Source organism: Schistocerca gregaria, chromosome 5 (genome assembly GCF_023897955.1).
Source record: "Schistocerca gregaria isolate iqSchGreg1 chromosome 5, iqSchGreg1.2, whole genome shotgun sequence".
NCBI lineage: Eukaryota > Metazoa > Arthropoda > Insecta > Orthoptera > Acrididae > Schistocerca > Schistocerca gregaria.
In genome coordinates, this window is record NC_064924.1 from 380,182,394 (window position 1) to 380,204,762 (window position 22,369).

The 22,369-nt window shown below is 43.2% G+C and overlaps 2 non-coding genes across 2 annotated transcripts; both read right to left on the reverse strand.

The window, feature by feature from the left end:
- Positions 1-9,658: 9,658 nt before the first annotated feature.
- Positions 9,659-9,732, reverse strand: Trnat-ugu (transfer RNA threonine (anticodon UGU)). The gene has a single exon. It is a non-coding gene; the product is annotated as a tRNA-Thr (tRNA).
- Positions 9,733-22,041: 12,309 nt separating this feature from the next.
- Positions 22,042-22,125, reverse strand: Trnap-ugg (transfer RNA proline (anticodon UGG)). The gene has a single exon. It is a non-coding gene; the product is annotated as a tRNA-Pro (tRNA).
- Between the last annotated feature and the right edge of the window lie 244 nt (positions 22,126-22,369).

The following is a 22,369-nucleotide window of genomic DNA, read 5'->3' on the forward strand; positions in this document are numbered from 1 at the left end:
TCAGTTTTCTACATTCATATTCGCACGTATGTATACATGTATGAATATTATCTTATGAAATTATTTCGTTAATCACAGTATAACCTCTCTGGTAATGGCTTGGAAATGAACGAATCCGGTCGAACTACTCACAATTAGCTTACATGTTAATGTGTCTAAGCAAGTTAAGGAAATGGTAACGCTAAATAAATGTTGCTGATTCTTCTGCCAACGCAGTTTTGGAATTCCATATCAGTAGCGTTCTCTTGTTAAAGAGAGCCACATGCACCAGCACTACTCTGTTTCAGAGAGATTTTCTTTTGTTTGGCCATCTTACTTAATAAATTTCCTGTTCATGATATTTCTTTTAACTTTACCGTTTTGCATTCAATTACTATTATATTGGTCGAGTCACCATTCTTTTTCTGATACTTTATCTCCTTTATGCTATTCTTTGGCTCGTAGTCAGTCCCTTGTATTAAGACGTTCTGATTATCCTTTTTATTACTTCAAGGTTTATGTAATTTTTTAACTTAAGCACTGGCAATTTTTTTACCTAGCGCCGTTATTCCTGGTCTGAAATATTACTTTTACTGCCACAACTATTTCTTCAAATAAGAATATTTCTCCTTTATTACCTTCCTTTTTATATTTTATATCTAGCGTATTGTTTTCCCATGGATCTGTTATTCCACCCTGTCCTTCTTAGAATTTAGAAGATAGAACAACGCCTGATACCTTTACTGGATCGAGAGTTACAAAGAAGTTCTTTTATTTTTCTTCATTACATTTTACATTATGAAGCACAGCATAAGAATTGTTTCCCCGATGTCACTACCTTTTTGCAAAGAAAAAACGTATCAGAATTTTGGGTGTGGGGAACCCTCCAAGTTCCATACATTACTTACTACAAGTTTTCTCGCAAATGCCCCTGGCATCTGCATTAGAACAGCATAGAAAAACCTCTATTCTGCATTATGGTTAACTGGCTTATGACGTAAATGCATTGCTCAGGTTTGACGCTGGATCGTACTGTGTAAAACGCTCATCATTTTATCGATGCAACCGCTCGACATATCCAGGTCGTGGTTGTTGCTGCAACTACCACCGTCTGAGGATGTCGACCTGCTGCATCCAGGAAATATTGTGCGGTTTACTCAATACGGTCGGGAAACCCGAGCAGTGTATTTGCAAACAGATTCGTGTGGAAATCACAAGTCACATCTGTATTGTGATCTTCGTGATAGATCGTACTTACGTAGTTTCACAAATTCTCTTAACTTTCTTACATCTATGCCTGCATTTTATATCTGCTGAAAGAGAGATTGTACATTGCTCTGTTAAAGACTGTTAAACTATTATTATTATTATTGTGAATACTATAGCGTTTTTATTACGTATTCAAGTTTACAGCGAAAAAGTAATGTAACACTCATTTTCTCTTGGTACGTTAATTTTCTCATCGATTCCGTTGCTATTTCTGCCATTCTCTTCGCTAGCGTACTGCCTCTTTACGCTTCACACCACACGTGAAATAGTCTCAAATCTTCGTGTACGCTGTTTAGTGACGACTGAGGTAATGTCTGAGTCAGTGCCAAAGAGGACTGCTCAACTCCACTGAAAGCTGCACGTGACTGTGCAGAACGTTTGCATCTAGATCTACATCTACATCTACGCTCCTTAAGCCACGTTAGGATGTATGTTGAAGGATACCTCTATTCTTTTACTCCTTGCCTGAAGTGCTTAGGAAGAACGACTGCCGATAAAGCTCTGAGTGAGCTCTGATTTTTGTGACATTTTTCGTCTTGGCCGTTACGCCAGACATATATGGGAGGAAGTAGTATGTTCGCTCTGTGAATATCCACCGAAGCCTCTTCCGTGATACAGAACACCTCTATTGTAGTGACTGCTACTGGAGATTATTGAGGATCTGCTAAACGACTTCACGCTTGCTAATCGATTACATGACGAAACGCGGCACTCTTCATTGGATCTACTGCGTGTCTCTTTCGCAAGAAAGACGCCAAACTGATGAAAAATACGCAGTGCCGAAACAGCATTTCTTTCACGTCGCGTGTCTCTTGTCTTGCATCTATGCTTTTATGAGTCACAAATAATAACAGCATATACGTGTTCAGGTTTTTCCATAATAATCGTTCTGTTAAATTTTGTTTGAGAAAACAGAAGCTGTTACACATATGTGTTACTTGAAGGTTCTGTTTTCAGCTGAAATGAAATGAAATGAGCCTATGGCATTCGGGGGAGTTCGGCCGCCGTATTGCAAGTCCTCTTCAGTTGACGCCACATCGGTGACTTGCGAGTCAATGATGAAGAAGTACACAGACCACCCAGTCTCGTGCCGGGAATCGAACCCGGGCCCCCTGTGTGGTAGGTGGTAACGCTACCGCTACGCTACGGATGCGGGCTGTTTTCAGCTACTCGAAGTTCGTAGGCCCGATAATTTTGACCTATACGCTTCATTTATAATAAGGCCAAAAAACATACAAAACAAAATATTTTTGTAAAAAAACTGTATACAATCCATTAACCAGTAAGATAATCAGTGACAGAAAAAAGAATACAACTTTCCGAGTCTAGGGTTACATCAGGACAAAGTCTACTGCTTCCATTTCAGTAAAAATATTCCAACAAACGAGGTGGAAGTAAAATACCTGAATGTGAATGCTGTTCTGCCTCACATGAATTTTTATTCAGAAGCTTCGTGGAAAGGATCACATGTTTGTGACGTTCCTACTGATTGCTTACTACACGCACTGTGGCTCAAGCTCACGTCATTCGTCATAAAGAGAAACAGCGAAAGTACTGCTGTGGTAACCTGGACGTGCACGGGAACAAATGTGCGGGATGAAGCGCCAAGTTTGGGCAAGTGTTTTTTGAGCCACAGAGAAGTATGACAGCACCAAGTAACAAGTTGGGGCAGTATAGGAACCATTTATGAAATGTATTTCAGCAGTGTAAGCGAGTAAACTTGAGCGCATTCAGAAAACAAAAAGCGAGTTTGCATACACTACACGATGAAAGCAAGCCTTGGAAAAGCCTAGTGTCGACGTCCACGAAGACGAAACGTTCCGGCACCGAAGCAAAATTTCTCTAGTTAATTCGGAAGTACAACGGTGCCCATAAGCTACGAACGAAAACACAGAGAGCGGGCAATAGATTCGTAGTTCCACGTAACTACGATTAATATTATCCCGTGCCCAGTACCAGTAAAATTTTATAGCCACTAGGTAGCTGTATAATGAACACAGGAACGCATGATAGGACGGTTACTACCTGTCTTGTCAGTTCGTAAAAGCATTTGTTATGCGGAAGAGAAACCTGGTTTTATACTAGACCCACACTTTGAGATTTTAAATAAACTAAAAATAAAATAACTTTGAGAATATGTGCCGTAAATATCACCATATCACAAGAACTGAATTGCCTCCTGCGCATTGGTAGTTCATCACTTGAATATGAGTGCGGTAATTCTCACTAACAGCAAAGATAAATATTTTCATCCCATTAACATAGTCCAATCTGATGAAACGCTACATTTTATGACAAATTTTAAAGTTTGTGTGATGGAACACTCTAGCTTCGAATTTTACTCACTAACTGACAGCTTGATTAAATTGTTTAAGCAATGCTCCGATTCCAATTTGATGTAATGGTAATAGAAGTACATGCATACGTGTGTTTAGTACAAGCGAAAGAAAACTGGCAAGAGTGCAAACGAGTGGCTCGCAGAACGAAAGATGCTGTGATACCAGGATAGGCCAGTACTTGCCTGTTGCCGACACAGCTGCAGTTGTGGACCACTGTGCGATGGATTCTGCACGCAGCTTATATACGCGGCTCAAGGTTCATCTTCGCGAGTCTCGTATCTCCATGTGACAAAGTACGAGATGTGGAGACGCCCGCGCCTCAGCAGCACTTAAAGCTTTACATCTGAGCACATGTCACGTTCTGCACAGGTGACTGACAGGGAATGCAAACACCTGTGCTCGAGATTCGCCGCGGTTACACCCGCTACTGAACAGCTTTGCGAGGACCGTGTGGGTGCCTCCTGTGATGTCGCACATCCACATCTGAACTCCTCAAGCCGCCGTACGGTGTATTGGGAGGGTACATGGTTTACTAGCACCATCTTATCCTGTCCTGTTGTGTTTGTAGATGAGGAGCGAGAATACAAAAGAATCTTGTGTGCCGCTCTGAATTTGCTCGATTTTGCTTAATCTCTCCATCACAAAACGAGACTGCGACTTAATCATAAGACTTGGGTGGGATTTGTAGAAATTCTTTAGAAAAGGTAAGTGTTTTAAGGGGGTGTTTCAGACATTCGCCTGGCAACTAGAGTAAACGAATCGAAAATCTTTGCCAGAACCAAGGACTGGCCTTTGAAAATAGTTTTTTTTTTCTTTTGTACTCTTCTCATTCTCCAGTCCTAGAGGTGGAGTGGGCTGTTCGAGATTAAAGAACCACCTTTCTGTTCAGCCAGTTATCATCAAACAAGTTGATAGTGCGGCAAATAGGGAATCCCAATTGAGAATAAATGGGAGGGGGCTCACCAGTCCCGGCATACGCCTTACAACCAAGCGAAATCTTGCGAAAACTTTGGTCGGAACCGGGGGTCGGAACTTCCCGATGAGCTAGAGACCTGAAGCTTTCATGATAGATCAGAACAGGACGACAGTGTAAAATTCATTCGCTTTTTTGTTTGTTTGTTTGTTTGGTGTAGGACAGAGGGCGCTTTGTTCTCCTGTCCGTCTAATGTTCAGTGCACAACAATTTTAAACTAGCTATCGGATTAGCTGCAGACTTAAACCTTTCAAAATGGCTTGGAAGCGGATGCAAAGCAATATTAATTCGATTTCTTGTCGGGTGTGTAGCGGAAGGTATTTTATTTTTCTGTCTGTCTGATGTTTGGTACAAATTTTGCCTACGGTATTCAGCTTATACATTAGTTCACACTTGCAAAAGTACGTCTTCAGTGTTTCACGTTTAATAGTTCTGTGGCAAAATCTCGTGTAATTTCCTCAGCAGCTTCGAGAATTAATTTGTAATTGCGACCGATAGCGTATATACATGTATATCGATAACCCTTGAAATATCGACTGAAATGTGATGGACACTTTTAATTAATTAAGACTATGGCAAGATTCAACTGACATTCCTGCCAATTCACAGTACCCGCACTTTTAATTATACTGATAAGCTAAACTGATGGACTCCACTACTTATTTATTTAACTATACTGCTGTCTGGGGAATTTGGCTGTAAAAATAACTGGAAGTTATAAATAAGTATTAAAAGTAACTGGCAGAAAAACAATCGTAACCGCGATTACTCATTAGATTAGAAATGACCGTTTGGTCCACCTCTAACTGGACCCATATTAATTTATCTCTGGGGCATTGCCATATTTAGCTGGGATCTCGTCAGGGCACTCCGAGATGGGGGTATAGAAATGAAGTGAAAAATTTAAGTTAATTACTTTCTATTTAGAACACAACTACATGGAACTTGGTACATCATATTGTTCGGGAGATTTCACCTCCTTCAGCAAGTCTTTCTTCTGTTTTAAGAATTTTGAAAACTCCATGCATATCAGTTTGTTGTTAAGCTCGCACTGTAAGATTGATTCCAAGTCCCTGGCAACAGCCGATTTCTTTCATTAGTCCACTGGGACAACATCAGCGAAAATACTCTTTCCACGGTGGTGTTGTGTGCGGAAATAGAAGACAAATACTCGCATAATTTTAGCTGCAGGCATTTGGGTTCAGTATTTTCGGTTTCCTTAACAAAGTCAATCAACCTATCTTCCACAGAGTGTTTAGACTTCCATACTTCCGCGTCCCGCTTAGTTTCTAAAAAGCTCCTCAGATACATACGTTCCATATGTCGCCTAAAATTTTCGTGCCATTTTTAGTCAGGTATATAACAGTGTTTTCAGTCATCACCCAATCTGGAGTTTCAAATAGCGTCATCCAATCAAACAAATGATATTTATTAAAAGAAATAGCCCACTTTTCTACGTAATAAAATGTTATGATACATAAAGCTATTTCTGTTCCTCAAATTTCAAAATAAAATTAATTTTTCTTGGGTAGGATTCTCACTCGTTAATTTGTTCAAATTCATCTTGGCCTGAATGCTAATAAGATTGCCAGTCTTCCTTTCATTCAGACATTTTTAGTGTTGATTAATATATTTCTTATTTCAATTATCGAGGCTTTATTCTTCTCCAAGCTCTTTATATACATTTTTTCAAACAGGGTCTAGTCTGACTGCAGAAACATGGAGTAAGTTTCACTTACCGGACTACTGAAAAAATCTGAAATTATTTTGGTGGCCTGTCTTCACCGTCAAAAATTATTTTAAATGGAATAAAAAGCTTAAGAATTTTCTCGCCTGCAGGCATTAACGACAGCCATGTTGTTTTTGAGTGAGATAGAAGAGTCTGATGACTGACGTCAACATATATAAGCAGAGGTCTTTCAGCTTGTCTTTCCTTAGCGTCTATACTGAAAAATAATTAAATAATTTCATGACGATTATTTCAATGTGGGCAGTCAGGACTGCAACAGCGCTTGATGTAATATCGTTGAGAGCGTATACAGGGCATCCAATTCCTTTTACGTTTTTTCCTACTTCTTTTTAATTTGGTGAAACTCATTCCGGCCGGCTGGAGTGGCCGAGCGGTTCTAGGCGCTTCAGTCTGGAACCGCGTGACCGCTACGGTCGCATGTTCGAATCCTGCCTCGGGCATGGATGTGTGTGATGTCCTTAGGTTAGTTTGGTTTAAGTAGTTCTAAGTTCTAGGGGACTGATGACCTCAGCTGTAAAGTCCCGTAGTGCTCAGAGCCATTTGAGTGCATTTACATGTTTCACTAACAGATGACATTGCTTCGGTACTTGAGTCAAGCTCTTATTAGTATTTTGCAAAATCGGGACAAATATTAGTCTTGTCGGAATGTTGGAACAAGAAGATCCATAACTCTGACGGTTCCAATTTATCGGGACGGATGGCAACTCCATCGGTGATATCGTTGTCCCAGTGAGCACATATCTTGTGTGAGTGTGTTGTTTTATTGAAAGAGTGCAGTGTTGTCGACGAAATTTTAATTCATTCTGTAGTCAACACGTAGCGTTTTGCATATTAATTCAACAGCGAACAATAACAGTAACCACTGAGCAAAACACATGCAGTATACTAGTAGGGAGAAGAAGAAGTTAACTGTTCCTTGATTTATATTGGAACATGATCTTGAGGAATTTTAATTATAAGGTTTTACGCTGTAAACATAGCAAATCTAACATCGTCTTCCAACGCATAAGATGCTGCCGTGGTTAGCACACTCGACTCGCATTCTGTGCGACGACGCTTCAAATCCGCCTCAAGCCATCCCGATTAAATTTTTGCGTTGTTTCCCGAAATCGTTCCAGTCAAATTCCGAGATGGCTCGGTTGAAAAGGGCACGGCTGATTTTCTTCCCCATCCTTGCGTAATCCTAACTTATGCACCGTCCCTAATGACCGCACTGTCGACGGGATGTTAATCAATGATTTTCCATTTTTTTAAGTAGCATCTCCCAGTGGAGTACGTTGGACAATTATGTGTCTGCCTCTGCCACTAAACAAACTCGTCATAACATAAGTGCCGACCGGAGTGGTTCAAAAATGATTCAAATGGCTCTGAGCACTATGGGATTTAACATCTCAGGTCATCAGTCCCCTAGAACTTAGAACTACTCAAACCTAACCAACCTAAGGACATCACACACATCCATACCCGAGGCAGGATTCGAACCTGCGACCGGAGCGGTCGCGCTGTTCCAGACTGAAGCGCCAAGAACCGCTCGGCCACATCGGCTGGCCGACCGGAGTGGCCGTGCCGTTCTAGGCGCTACAGTCTAGAGCCGCGAGACCGCTACGGTCGCAGGTTCGAATCCTGCCTCGGCCATGGATGTGTGTGATGTCCCTAGGTTAGTTAGGTTTAAGTAGTTCTAAGTTCTAGGGGCTGATGACCTCAGAAGTTGAGTCCCATAGTGCTCAGAGCCATTTGAACCATAACATAAGTTTGGAGGGTGGGAGACGAGCTACTGGCAGAAATGAAGCTGTGGGGGCGGGTCCTGAGTCGTGCTTGGGTAGCTCGGACGGTAGAGCACTTTCCCATGAAAGGCAAAGGTCCCGAGATAGAGACTCGCTCCTGCACACAGTGTTAATCTGCCAGGAACTTTCATATCAGTTCCCATTCCACTGCAGAGTGAAAAATCTCATTCTGGAAACATCCCCCAGGTTGTGGCTAAGCCCTGTCTCCACAATGTCCTTTCTTTCAGGAGTGCAAGTTCTGCAAGTTCCCGGAAGAGCTCCTGTTAATTTTGAAAGGTAGGAGTCGAGGTACTGGCAGAATTGAAGCTGTAGGCATGGGTTGTGAGTCGTGCTTGGGTAGCTCGGATGGTAGAGCACTTGCCCACGAAAGGCAAAGGTCCCGAGTTCTAGTCTCGGTTCGGCAAACAGTTTTAATCTGCCAGGAAATTTCATATCAGCGCGCACTCCGCTGCAGAGTGAAACATCTCATTCTCTTCATAACATAGCTCGCAGCTATTGAATTACGTCTTCCGATAATCCTGCCTGTTATGAGCCCCACTGAATAACATTCGCATATCAGAAGAACGAAGAATTTGTAAGCGACCCTCTTCGTGGATAAATTTGACTTCAATAGGACTCTTCCGATGAATTATAGCCCTATGTCTGTTTTCTCCACCACTTGATTTAAGTGACCTGTCTACAAGTCTGATCTTCTCATGTTATTATGGGGATATTCAGTCTTCTTCAGCCAGAATTCACAAGCGAATATATAACACGATAATAGGAGAATGAATGTTTAATGTACAGAATTTGTCGGCCGGGGTGGCCGACCGGATCTAGGCGCTACAGTCTAGAACCGTTTGACCGCTACGGTCGCAGGTTCGAATCCTGCATGAGCATGGATGAGTGTGATGTCCTTAGGTTAGTTAGGTTTAAGTAGTTTTAAGTTACAGGGGACTGATGACCTCAGAAGTTAAGTCCCATAGGGCTCAGAGACATTTAAACCATTTTTCTACAGAATTAACCTTCTACGTGGATCGTTTGTTTCGATCCTGTGAGATCTGTATTTCATTCCCTATTGAAACGTTAATTTAAAATGTAAAACAAGATTAAGAATCGCTAACAGTAGCTAAGTGATGGGCGAACGGCAATAAGTGAAAAACCTGTTAATTAATTGTTTGTAGAATTCAGTTATATATCTTCTGCAAGATACGTCCGAGGCGCCACGGGGCATTGAGTTCTGAACACGAGTACCTCGGGAACTAACGTGGTTGTGATGGAGGCCTGGGGCAATAGATTTTTTTTACCATAAATGATTACGATTTGATTGTAAACCTGTCAGTCTTTGTTTCGTATTAATTTTAAACTTAAGGGTTGAAAATCTGCACCGGGCTAAGGCTTTTCCAATTATTACTGATTCAAGCCATTAAGCTGCACCTACATTGGATCCGTAATTCTCCCGAACGGTCCCATCCGATGTTGACCACCATCGCAAGGGAACAAACACTAAGAAATTACGATAAGATGAAGACCCTTAGCTGCTTACAGGCGTGGACATACGTCAACGGGGGCAGAAGAAAATGTGTGCCCCGACCGGGTCTCGATCCCGGGACCTCCTGCTTACATGGCAGACGCTCTATCCATCTGAGCCACCGAGGACACAGAGAATAGCGCGACTGCAGGGATATATCTCTGGCACGCCTCCCGCGAAACCCACATTCTCAACGTATTGTCCCGCACTACATTCGTAGTGCCCCCGTCCATTATACTCATTACTCGCGGCGCGTTGGCGATTCCCGTTAGAGTTCGGGCAATGTTTGTGCATTCGCACAGAAGAAGAAGATGGTCAAGTCCGCAAGAACAGATACCGGCACGGTAGCTCAACGTGTTCGGTCAGGGGGCTAGCTATCCTGTGAAATAAAAAAAACTGGGTTAAGGAATCGACGGACAACCTGAGTGGTTATCATGAGACGTCCGCCCCGTCCATATACAACGAACAAAATGAGATCAACAAAGAATTATATAAAAAAATATTGTCTCTGTCTACAACGTCGGTAAATATTTCTTGTTGTGCATTTGCATTGTCTGAAACGCTTTTTGTCGCGTTGTTTTCGTATTTCCTGCTACATTGTGTCTAGATATTGAGGAAACTGTAATGGGAGATAATAGATTATAAGTACTCGAAAGGTTTCTTTTTGGCTTTCGGTTCGTATTCCTTCAGCCAGTCAGTAATGGAAAAATGATATGACAGAGTATTGGAGACGAGTGTCTTGTTAGCCATGACGATACAAACGAAAGGACAACGGTAAGTCCCCGAGCAGAGCAATCCCCGACCTGGCCGGGAATAGAACCCGGGCTTCCTTGGTCAGTAATCTGCCGCGCTAACCCCGCAGCTACCGAGACGGACGAACTCGAAGATTTACGCAAACAAAATGAACGGCATAATCGTCGCTAGTGCACAAGAAATGGCGGGAATAACTTGCTATGGGAAAAGAAAAAGAAAGACGGCACTGGTTTCTATAATTTCACTCGTATGTCGTCTACCGATTTTGAATTTCTAGCAAGTACCATTCGCTTCAAGAGAATTTAAGGAAAGTAACTACAATCAACGAAAGACGTACTGTTACTCTTCTTGTCAACAGAAGGTTCGTTTCAGAACCTTGCGTTTTTATTTCACATTTCGAAGCAAGGTACAACAAGTGGCCCTGTTTTCCTTTTCAAGTAGTTTTTGTCAGTCCCAAACACAGCGGCAGTTCTCTGCAGAGCATCTTATTGTTAATCAAAATATCCACGGGTGTACTGTCGGTCTACAGTGTCCAACGGGCACAATATTTCGGCGATCATACATGTCGCCATCATCGGGTGAAAAGACGGACTGAGCTCCTGAGAACGTGCCGGCACGGAGATCCGTACGCTATGGCTGCTCAGGGGGAACTGGGGTCGGTCTTGACTGCCGTTGTACTTCTGGATCCGTATACTCATAAGCAGTCCTCAACCTGGTATGTACGGCGGCAACTCGACAGTCTGTTGTCTCGTCCACTCCATTTTCTTTCGGAAAAACTTGTTACAGCGATCGAAAACTCAACACTCAACAACTCTTTCCAGCGGACGGCACAAAGTGAAATTCAAACATATGCTAGCGTCGTATGGTAGCTGGCCTGAAAAAATGTTTCCTTTGATTTGTACCGACGCTGCTACGGATAGCTGTTCCCGTGTTTAAAAACATGTACTGATACATGTTTCCAAACCAACCGGAACCATGTTTTTTAAATACGTTTGAGGCTCAGTACGTCAGGGCTACGTGGAAGCGGAAGCCTGATCAGACAACAGCCGATGACGCTCGAATGCGGATCGGTGAGTTGACGGACCAAACATGTTTGTTTCCAGTCCGACATCGGAGCACGAAGGAACACAATGTGTGCGAAAACTGACTATCTCTAGCTGATACATAGGTAATAATTAACAGTTCTTTATTCATAATGGCAACGTTAGTGTGAAAATGTTACTAAACGAAGTTATGTGAAGTTAGTATTTGTTCCCGAAAGAACAGATACCACTGATGGCCGTGCAGCTTCTCTAGAATAAAATGATCATTATAGCGACACACTAGCTGCAAACAGGCGTGCAAGGGTACGTCCGTGCATACGTACTATCTTCTGTGCCCTCGGTGGTTCAGATGGATAGAGCGTCTGCCAAGTAAGCAGGAGAACCCGGGTTCGAGTCCAGGTTGGGGCACACATTTTTAACATGTCCCCAATGATGTATATCAACGCCTCTTTGCAGCTAGGGTGTCGATTTAACTATCATTTACTATAGAGAAGCTGCACGATCGTCAGTGGTATCTATTCTTTCGGGAACAGGTACTACCTTCATATATAGTTAAGATATGGCTACCCGGCCATTGACCTTCTTGTGCGAACGCACACGCTGTGCCCCAACTCGTACGGGACTTCGTAGATTCATAGTGTAGTGGCAGCCCTGACGCCGGCTACGAGCGCTTTCCGCTTGCTGTGTTACGAGATAAGTAATTTAGCTAGTAATTAATCGTTTTTTCTGTCTATTCTATAGTATTTACGTGCATTAGTGTCAGATAAATTAAAGGTTTCAGTTTTTATTTGCATCTGGCATCCAGTGACTGGGAAAATTACACGTTTATCACAGGAGGCAGAAACAAAGATTCATGTGAAGTTATTCTAGGAATGTTCTCAACTTACAACCTTGAGCAATTGTTAGAAAACCAACTCGAGATGGGAACATATTAGATATCTTGGCGACAAACAGACCTGATCTTTGTGAGGAAGTTAATCTAGAAGAAGGTATTAGCGACCATAATGTCGTTGTGGCTTCTATGTCAGTGGAAGTTCCAAAAAACCAAAGAAACAGAATATAGTTTTCTTGTTTGAGAAAGCAAATAAAAGTGTCATTAATGAATATCTCCATAGTCAGGTCGAAGCATTCACCGCGAGACAAAAGGGTATTGAGCATCTTTGGTCGGAATTTCAAGGTATTGTCCACCACTTGCTAGAGACGTAAGTGCCTATCGAAAATATAGGGGAGGGAAAGGATCACCTTAGTACGACAAACATATTAGGAAGTTGCTGAGAAAGCAAAGAATTTTGCACAGTCATTTTAAACTTAGTCACTGCCCCGCTGACAAACAAATTATGCGAAATGAAAGCAGCTGTCAGATGGACAATGAGAGGATCTTTTAACGAATTTGAAAGCAATATTTTATCTGCAGATTCTAAAAGTAACCCCAACAAATACTGGTCGTACGTAAAATCTATGAACGCTACAAATAATGTGATATCTTCTCTTACTGACAGTACGGCAAATATAACTGATGACGATAAACAGAAGGCCGAAATTCTAAACCTAGCTTTCATAAACTGCAGCACCATTCCCCCTTTCAATTATCGAACAAACGAAAGGATGGCTGACATAGCGTTTAGTGTATCTGGGATTGTAAAACAGTTAAGATCCTTAGACGCCTGGAAGGCATCTGGCCCAGACGGTATCCCCGTAAGATTTTGTGTTGACTATGCTACAACTATAGCACCATTCGTATCCGTCATCTATCAAAGATCATTGATGGCTGAAAGTTGCGCAGAACTGGAAGAAGGCCCAAGTCATAGCAATCTATAAAAAGGGTAGAAAATCGGATGCACCTAAATACCGACCAATTTCACTGACACCGATTTGTTGTAGAATCATGGAACATATTTTGTATTCTGACATAATGACTTTTCTAGACTCTGGAAAGCTCATCTGCAGAAACCAGCACGGGTTTAGGAAACAGCGGTCATGCGAGACACAGCTGGCCCTCTTTGTGCATGATATACAACAGGCTCTAGGTACCGGCTCCTAGGTTGAAGCCATATTTATCGACTTTCAAAAGGCGTTCGACTCAGTTCCGCACTGTCGCTTACCACAAAAAGTGCGCGCTTACGGTCTATCCGATGACATATGCGTTTGGATAGAAAGTTTTCTAACAGACAGAGAGCAGTATGTCGTCCTGAAAGTGGTGACTTCAACAGAAACGAGCGTAACTTCAGGTGTGCCCCAGGGCAGCTTAATAGGTCCTCTGCTTTTTACGATTTACATAAATGATCTGGTTGATGGTATTGACAGCGGCCTTAGACTGTTTGCCGATGATGCTGTAGTCGACAGGAATGTAGTATTTTTGTGGTTGGCAGGAGAGCCAACACCGTGTTACTAGAGGAGGCCGAAAGGCACGCGATTTAGCTCACGCAGGCTGGCGTGAGGTCTGGAACAGAATAAGGAAATTAGAATTTAGAAACAACGGACGTAGCTGGTGGAATACTTAACTTTAATCCATTAAGGATGAACGTCGCTCTTGACGGTACATAGTTCACAATATCAATAGTAACTGATATTGGGGCCTGCCGTGTGGTGGCGCTCGGTCTGCAATCACTGATAGTGGCGACACGCGGGTCCGACGTGTACTACCGGGCCGCGGGCGATTTAAAGGCTACCACCTAGCAAGTGTGGTGTCTGGCGGTGACACCACAAGTATCACACGTAAGATGCGAACAAATCAACGAGGATTGCAAAAAATAAATGCGTGGTGTAATGACTGGCAGTTACCTCTCAATATTAGTGTAAGTGTAACCTCCTGCGTATAACAAGGCGAAAATCCCCATTAATGTACGAGTACAAAATAAATGCCCAGTCTTTGGAAGCGGTAACGTCCGTCAAGTATCTGGGTGTGGCTATTCGAAATGATCTCAAATGGAATGATCAGATGACACAAATAATGGGTAAGGGGAACTCTAGATTGCGGTTTATTGGTAGAATCCTGAAGCGATGCAGTCCTTCAACAAAGGAAATAGCTTACAATACGTTAGTTCGCCCAGTCTTGGAGTATTGTTCTTCTGTATGGGACCCTTACCAGTTGAATCTGATTCAAGAGATTGAGAAGGTCCAAAGAAGAGCGGCAAGATTCGCACTGGTACATTTAACCATCGCGAGAGCGTTACAAATCTCATAGAAAGTTTGAAGTGGGACACACTTGCAGATAGATGGCGCGCTAAACAGAAGAGGCTGCTCACTAAATTCGGAAATCCGATCTTCACCGTGGGTGTAGAGTATATATTATTACCACCAACTTTCTAATCGCGCAATGATCACCATTCAAAGATAAGTGAAATAAGAGCTCATACTGAGGCGTTCAGACAGTCGTTCTTCCCTCGCGCGATCCGCGAGTGGAACAGAGCGGGAAAATATGACTTCGGCGCGAATTGTGCCCTCCTCCACACACTGCTTGGTGGCTAGAGGAGTATATATGTAAATGGAGATGTAGATTAATCTGCCACGAGTAATGAATGTGATGGGCAAACATCTGTTAGGTGCAATACGTATGTAGTGGTGTGGACATGGGAATCTGGGTATTGCGGGGAGCGTGTAAGGGATACGTCCTTGCAGGCACTTTATCTTCTGTTCCATCGGGTGGTTCAGAGGGATAGAGCATCTGCCATGTAAGCAGGAGATCCCGGGTTAAAGGCCCAGTCGTGGCACACATTTTCAACATGTCTCTCATGATGTTAACAAAGTTAATTTTGTTCGCTTATTTTGCGTTGCTATTGTGGTCTTCAGTCTGAAGATCGGTTTGATGCAGCTGTCCATGCTACTCTATCCTATGCAAGCCTTTTCATCTGTGAGTAACTACTGCAACCTAAATCCTTCTGAATTGGCTTACTGTATTCATCTCTTGGTCTCCTTCTCCCCCCCCCCCCCCCCCCCCCCCCCCGCTCCACGCTTCTCCCCAGTACTAAATTGGTGAAACGTTCAAGTCTCAGATTCAGCTGTGATGAATGGTTGGTCTGATGAACAGTTGTTACATGTGTAAGGTATTCTGAGGCCTTAAGGAAGGCAGGATAGATTAAGCAATTGAAGGAGGCGCTTTTACAAAGGTACAAGAAACAGAATAGGGCTCTGTACTTTAGGGAGTAGTTGAGTCCAATGACGAAGAGACAGGGGGAGACGGTAGAGAAATTTGCGGACAGAATAAGAGAAATTAATGAGTACATTTACGAGTTGGGTCAGAGCGATGAAGTGAATGGTGTTCTGTTGCAGGAGGCCAAGCAAAGGTATTTGGCCATTCAGCTGGCAATTCAGTGTGAGGAGATAGACGTGGCTACAGGGTACGTGATAGACAAACTGTGTTTACAGCGGGCATAAAGTGCTGTAAGTGTGATCATACGCGACATGTGCAGAGCCAGTGTACCCAGTCACCGAAGAATAGAGAAAGGGGTCGAAGTCAGCAGCGTGGAGGATGGAGAAGTGGAGTTAGTAGAGGTGCTCAATCATTAAACGGCAGAGGGGGCCACAGACCCACCTAAGGGAGTCCTCGTTTAACTTGAATGCTACAAATACATATACAGAGGTGGAATGTTCAGTGGTAGGATCCATAGGATCTAAAAAGTTTAAGATTTTGTTGGACACAGGGGCGCAAGTGTCAGTAGCTACTAAGAGTAAAGAGGTCAGACCTTTGAGGTCAGTGACAGTGGACTTTCGCATGGGGAACGTCCGATGGAGGTAGTACCAAAGGTAAACGAGGGCTATGACATGAGTCTAGGAATAGATTTCTTGCATCTACATCACGCCAAAATTGACCTTGGACAACGAACTGTGGTACTTGGTGGAATGTTATTTCAGCTAGGGGAAACTGTTGTCGATGCAGAGCTGTCGCGAGGGGCGTTCAACGTAATGAACAAACCAATTGAACCTCGTTCCCCTCCTGTCCGCGTACAATACTACGTTTCACAAAACAACCCAATGAACCCAATGGTTCAATAACACATATTGTACCCACAGGTAGATTCGACTCCACACTTACCCAAAGTGACTTCCAGGTGCCACCAGACACACACTCATGCGAATTAAGCCTTTAAGGCCAGGCGCAAATTGGGAAGCGTATAGGACGTGTGACGTGACACGACACTACAGCGCGACATGCACGTGCCGCACGGGTCGCGCGGGTCCAGCGCACATTGCGACGCGTACACCATACTCCGCACGCGCCGACTAGCGACAGTCTGCGCTGACAACTTAAGCGCGCGCAACCTCTAATCTTTCTCAAACGATTTTACAGAAACTATTCTCTGAAAATATATTATTTTTGCCTTACGTGTAGCGTTTATATGTCAGCTTCGTGACGAAGTGCCCATCACCTCGCTTAATGACCATTCTCACTGTGATGTACACATTTTAATAAGACACTACGCAAAACTCAAAAAGTTTGCAGCGAAAATTAGGGGTCGCTATGATTTTGCGTTTGGTGCACCATATGTTGCTACGTATGAAATTTAGCTAACATGCCGAATTTTTGAAACTTCCTGGCAGTTAAAACTGTGTGCCCGAGCGAGACTCGAACTCGGGACCTTTGCCTTTCGCGGGCAAGTGCTCTACCATCTGAGCTACCGAAGCACGACTCACAGCCCGTACTCACAGCTTTACTTCTGCCAGTATCTCGTCTCCTACCTTCCAAACTTTACAGAAGCTCTCCTGCGAACCATGCAGAACTAGCACTCCTGAAAGAAAGGATATAGCGGAGACATGGCTTAGCCACAGCCTGGGCGATGTTTCCAGAATGAGATTTTCACTCTGCAGAGGAGTGTGCGCTGATATGAAACTTCCTGGCAGATTAAAACTGTGTGCCCGACCGAGACTCGAACTCGGGACCTTTGCCTTTCACGGGCAAGTCCTCTACCATCTGAGCTAGCGAAGCACGACTCACGCCCAGTACTCACAGCTTTCTGTAAAGTTTGGAAGGTAGGAGACGAGATACTGACAGCAGTAAAGCTGTGAGTACCGGACCTGAGTCGAGCTTCGGTAGCTCAGCTGGTAGAGCACTTGCCCGCGAAAGGCAAAGGTCCCGAGTTCGAGTCTCGGTCGGGCACAAAGTTTTAATCTGCCAGGAAGTTTCATATCACCGCACACTCCGCTGCAGAGTGAAAATCTCATTATGCTGAATTTTTGTTTAGACTTGGGAGGAAATCTCTATCTGCCTCCGATCTCGAGAAAATAGATCCCATGTAGCGCGCTCACTTCCAATCTCACGCCCGCGAGAATGAAACAGTCGCAACATGTCTCTTATCTCCTAAGCCGCTCGAGACGTCGAAACGAAAGTTTGGCGAATTATAGTACAGAAGGAGGAGAGTGTTTTGCCAATTTTTAAACACACGGAACTCTCTTATCTATGGCGATATATCACTTTTCTTCTTTTTTTTATTTATTTCACTCCAGTGACTGTAATTTTTTAACAGTTATCGACAGCTAGCGAAACAAGAGCTTCCTAGTATGAAAATAAACATGAAATTTCTTCTTTTATGTTACTGCAAACCGATACTATGAGGTTTTTCGTAAGCTATTGAGCTCTGTGATATCCAATTACTTGTTTAATGAGGCCCTCCGTTTCGGAATTCTGTCTCAACAGCTGCTGTGAGATGAGTTTGGCAAATTACATTGTGACGAAGGAAGTACAATTAAACCAGTCAGCAAGAGAAATGTGGACTTCATTCATAAATGGTGATGCTTCTTCGAATGAGAAAAGGTTAACAACTCACACAAAAACAGATTGGCAATTCTGTTGGAATTTTGGTGGAATCCCCGTAACCCATCGTATTTTTAACACTGAGCGACTGGAATGTAAACTTAGCAAAGGATTTTATTCCTTCTCTTGATCTGAGCAGTATTAAAATAATGACGAGAGTTCCTTCAGGCGGAATGATAGGCACATGCGTGATCGCGACTAAAATAGTTGTTATTGAGAAAAATAAACAATTGACCTGTGGCACAACACAATGGTCAGTAGTATATTGTCAGCAGCGAAGGATAGTGCGCGCGACAGAAATGCACAAGCTAGCCATGTGTGCCTTGTGAGATGTAGTTCGAAAAACCTTGTCATGAAAGCAGATCTGCCTTTGTCAGCAGCACATTTCAACAAATTAAATATATCTAATCGTAACACTCTTTTAGGATATTCCTACTTTCGTAAAAACACCGACCATTTTCTTCATTTGTGTTGCCTCTTGTTGAATAATTAGTTTATTAATGTTGATTATGTCCATGTAACAATTGAAATGCTTTTTGTCCTGACGGTGAACCAATTAAAACATTGTTATTTGTGACAGCTTTTCGATTGTTTCTACCTTGCAGTGGATATATGTTGTTCACATGCATGTAGTACAGTGTGTCGTATTACATTATTACATCCATATCAGAGTAATAACAGTGAAACTTCTACACTTCAGATCTTGGACGGTTTTTACCAGAAGCACAAAGGGATCACACCTGTGGAGATTATCCCTTTCTAAATTTTTGTAACAGATCGTACAGATACGCTAGCTTACTAGGCAGTGAGAAGATAACCTTGCTTTACTTTCCTGCCTTGATTCTTAATCACATGATGTTATAATATTCCATGCTTCCTTATTCACTACCCTCTGTCCCTTCTCGCGATCTGAAAACACCGCGGAGGTATATAGTGCAATTCCAGCGGCCAATGTCTCATCAGTTACTGAAGTATACATTTTTCTTGACAAAAGAAAAACAAAACATAACTATGCAGATATAAATAACAGAAAAGTAGAACGTGCTAACGAAGAAAGCTGGAGAGTTTAAATGGCGAAAAACGAAACACTACCCAAAGGCAAGAAAATTCAGTACACAGTAAGGCAAAATTTATCGTATGGGCAATATTACCACTGCTCATATGCACCGTTCCGATGTGAGCATATGGCCGGGCTACTTTTCCGCTCTTCGCCTCAAGTTTCCCACGGTGCTAGCGAGACAAGCGCGACGCGCGGCGTGAGAAACAGTGCCTCAACCACAACGCCGCGCGACCTGGCGCAGGCGCGTGGCGCGTCCCAGTCGCGTCGCGTCGCAATTTGCGCGGTCCCATTTGAACCTGTGATGTTTCAAAAACGCGCGCTGCGCTGCGTCGCGCCACATGAGCTATACGCGTCTCAATTTGCGCCTAGCCTTAAAGGCTTAATTCGCATGAGTGTGTGTCTGGTGGCACCTGGAAGTCACTTTGGGTAAGTGTGGAGTCGAATCTACCTGTGGGTACAATATGTGTTATTGAACCATTGGACGATAATGAAGTTTTGGGTTCATTGGGTTGTTTTGTGAAACGTAGTATTGTACACGGACAGGAGGGGAACGACGGGCGAGTAGTTCCCATGATCGTGGATAATTTTAACGCTGTAGACTCGAATTTGAGAAAAGGAGTTTTAGTGTCAAATTTGGATGTGCCAGATGATGAAGACTGGTGTTCGAGACGTAGGCGAAGCGATCAACCACTAACTGCCGATAGAACTGCATTGTGTGACAAAATTAAGCATTTGAAAGGAGGGGAAGGAGAGCATATGGAAGAATTATTGTGCGAATTTATGGATTTGTTTTTCCCACAAGGCCTGTTGCTAGCAACTCCATTAGTTCAACGTAGGATACCAACAGGGAATGAAGTACCTGTTTACCGTAAACCGTACAGAATACCGAGGTATTTGCAGCCGTTTGTGGAGGATTTCATTGATCAGCAGCTTGCGGACGGTATTATAGAGCAGATTAATAGTTGCTGGGGAGTGGGCATTGTCATTGTGCCTAAAGAATCTATGGATGGAACTAAGAAATTCACATTCTGTTGCGACTACCCATATCTCAATAACAAGATAGTAATGGACGCATACCCCATTCCAAACATATTGGAGACTTTGGATCACTTAGGACAGTGCCAGTACTTTTCTATGATGGATTTGACAAGTGGCTATCATCAGTTAGAGGTGGCTCCAGAGGGTAGTCCATAAACTGCTTTCTCTACTTCTGGAGGCTATTACCAGTACATTAGAATGCCATGCGGTTTGAAAAACGCTCCGGCAACGTTTCAGAGGTTGCTAGGCAGTGTCTTGAGGGGTTTGAAACCACGGCAGTGTCTTGCTTATTTGGATGACATTAAAGTGTTTTCAAGTAGTGTGGAGCAACGTAGACAGCGGTTAAGGGAAGTCTCTATGAGGTTAAGAGCAGCTCGTTTGACGTTGAGCCTGGGGTAGTGTCATTTTGCGTTAGAAGAAGTAAAATATTTAGGTCATATCATCAGTAAGAGCGGAGTGCGAACAGATCCGAGGTTGGTATAGGCTGTAAGGGATTTTCGGGAACGGAAAACAGTTAAGGAAGTGCAATCATTCGTCGGAATTTGCAATTTGCATCGAAGGTTCGTGAAGGGTTTTGCAGATTTAGCGCAACCGTTGACGCGATTGTTACGGAAGGGTATGAAATTTGAGTGAACAGAAAAGTTTGAGAAAGCGTTTGACAAATTGAATGAAGTGTTAACATCAAGTCCGGTTCTTGTGTTTCCAGATTTTCAAAAGGAGTTCATACTAGCATGCGATGCATCGAATCAAGCATTAAGGTGTGTTCTTAGTTAAGAAATTGATGGGAAAGAACACCCTGTAGCCTATGCATCTAGGCAAAATGCAGCAGAGAGGAATTACTCAACAACAGAGAGGAAGATGCTTAGCGTAATCTATGGAATTATATATTTTAAATGTTATTTATATTGGAGAAGATTTCGGGTAGTGACAGCTCATTCTGCGTTTAAGTGGTTGTTGGGGTTGAATGATCCATCCACTAGACTAGCTAGATGGACTGTGAGGCTTAGTGAATTCGTCAACAAGGTGATGCACAAGCCTGGGAAGAAGCTTGGTGATGCGCAAGCACTAAGCAGGAAGGTGGCAAAAGTAGAAGTCATAGGTTATGCCCTAGCGGTATGGCAAGAATTACAGGACGCTGACAACAATTGTAAATTGTATCAGACACAGTCACAATTTAATATATTCTACGGCCTTCTGTGCAGGGAAACGAAGTTAGGACCAAGGGTAGTAGTGCCAGCAAATCTGAGAGATGAGGTTTTAAAGGAAGCACTTGATCATGTGTTTTCTGGTCATGGAGGGTGTAGAGCGACGAATAGGAGAGTGGCGGAGAGGTATTGGTGGAGAGGTAGGAAAGTAGATGTGGATCAGTATGTCAAGAATTGTATACCATGTGTAGGGAGCAGATTTGAGTCGGAAAAAGATACAGCTACAACGATTGCCGGAAGTGACATGTCCATTCTCTACGTTGGGAATTGATGTCTTAGGAACTTTCAGGCGAGCACCATCGGTGAGCAGATTCGTTCTGACAATAATCAACCATTTTTCGAGGTTTGTGGAAATGGTGGCTATGCAAAATCAACAGTCAGCAATGGTCGCGCAAGTCTAGTGTACCAGAGACAATAATTACTGACCAAGGAAAGTTGAGGACAAGTACTTTGCATCCACAGGCCAACAGAAGGACAAAAAATGGTTCAAATGGCTCTGAGCACTATGGGGCTTAAGTTCTAAGGTCATCAGTCCCCTAGAACTTAGAACTACTTAAACCTAACTAACATAAGGACATCAAACACATCCATGCCCGAGGCAGGATTCGAACCTGCGACCGTAGCGGTAGCGCGGTTCCAAACTGAAGCGCCTAGAACCACTCGGCCACTCGGGCCGGCACGGAACGGCAGAACGGGTACACAGAATAATGGGGAAGATACTGAGTTTTTATGTGGATTCTCATCACCGTCAGTGGGACGAGTATTTGAAGCATATTGTATGTGCATATAATGCAAAAATCCATACAAATACATATGAGGTAGTATAAGTGCGAAAAATGCTGTCACCATTTGATTTAGTGAAGCTAAAAAACGGAAGGACCAGTGAATCCGTACGTCAATTCGCGAGAACAATTCGGA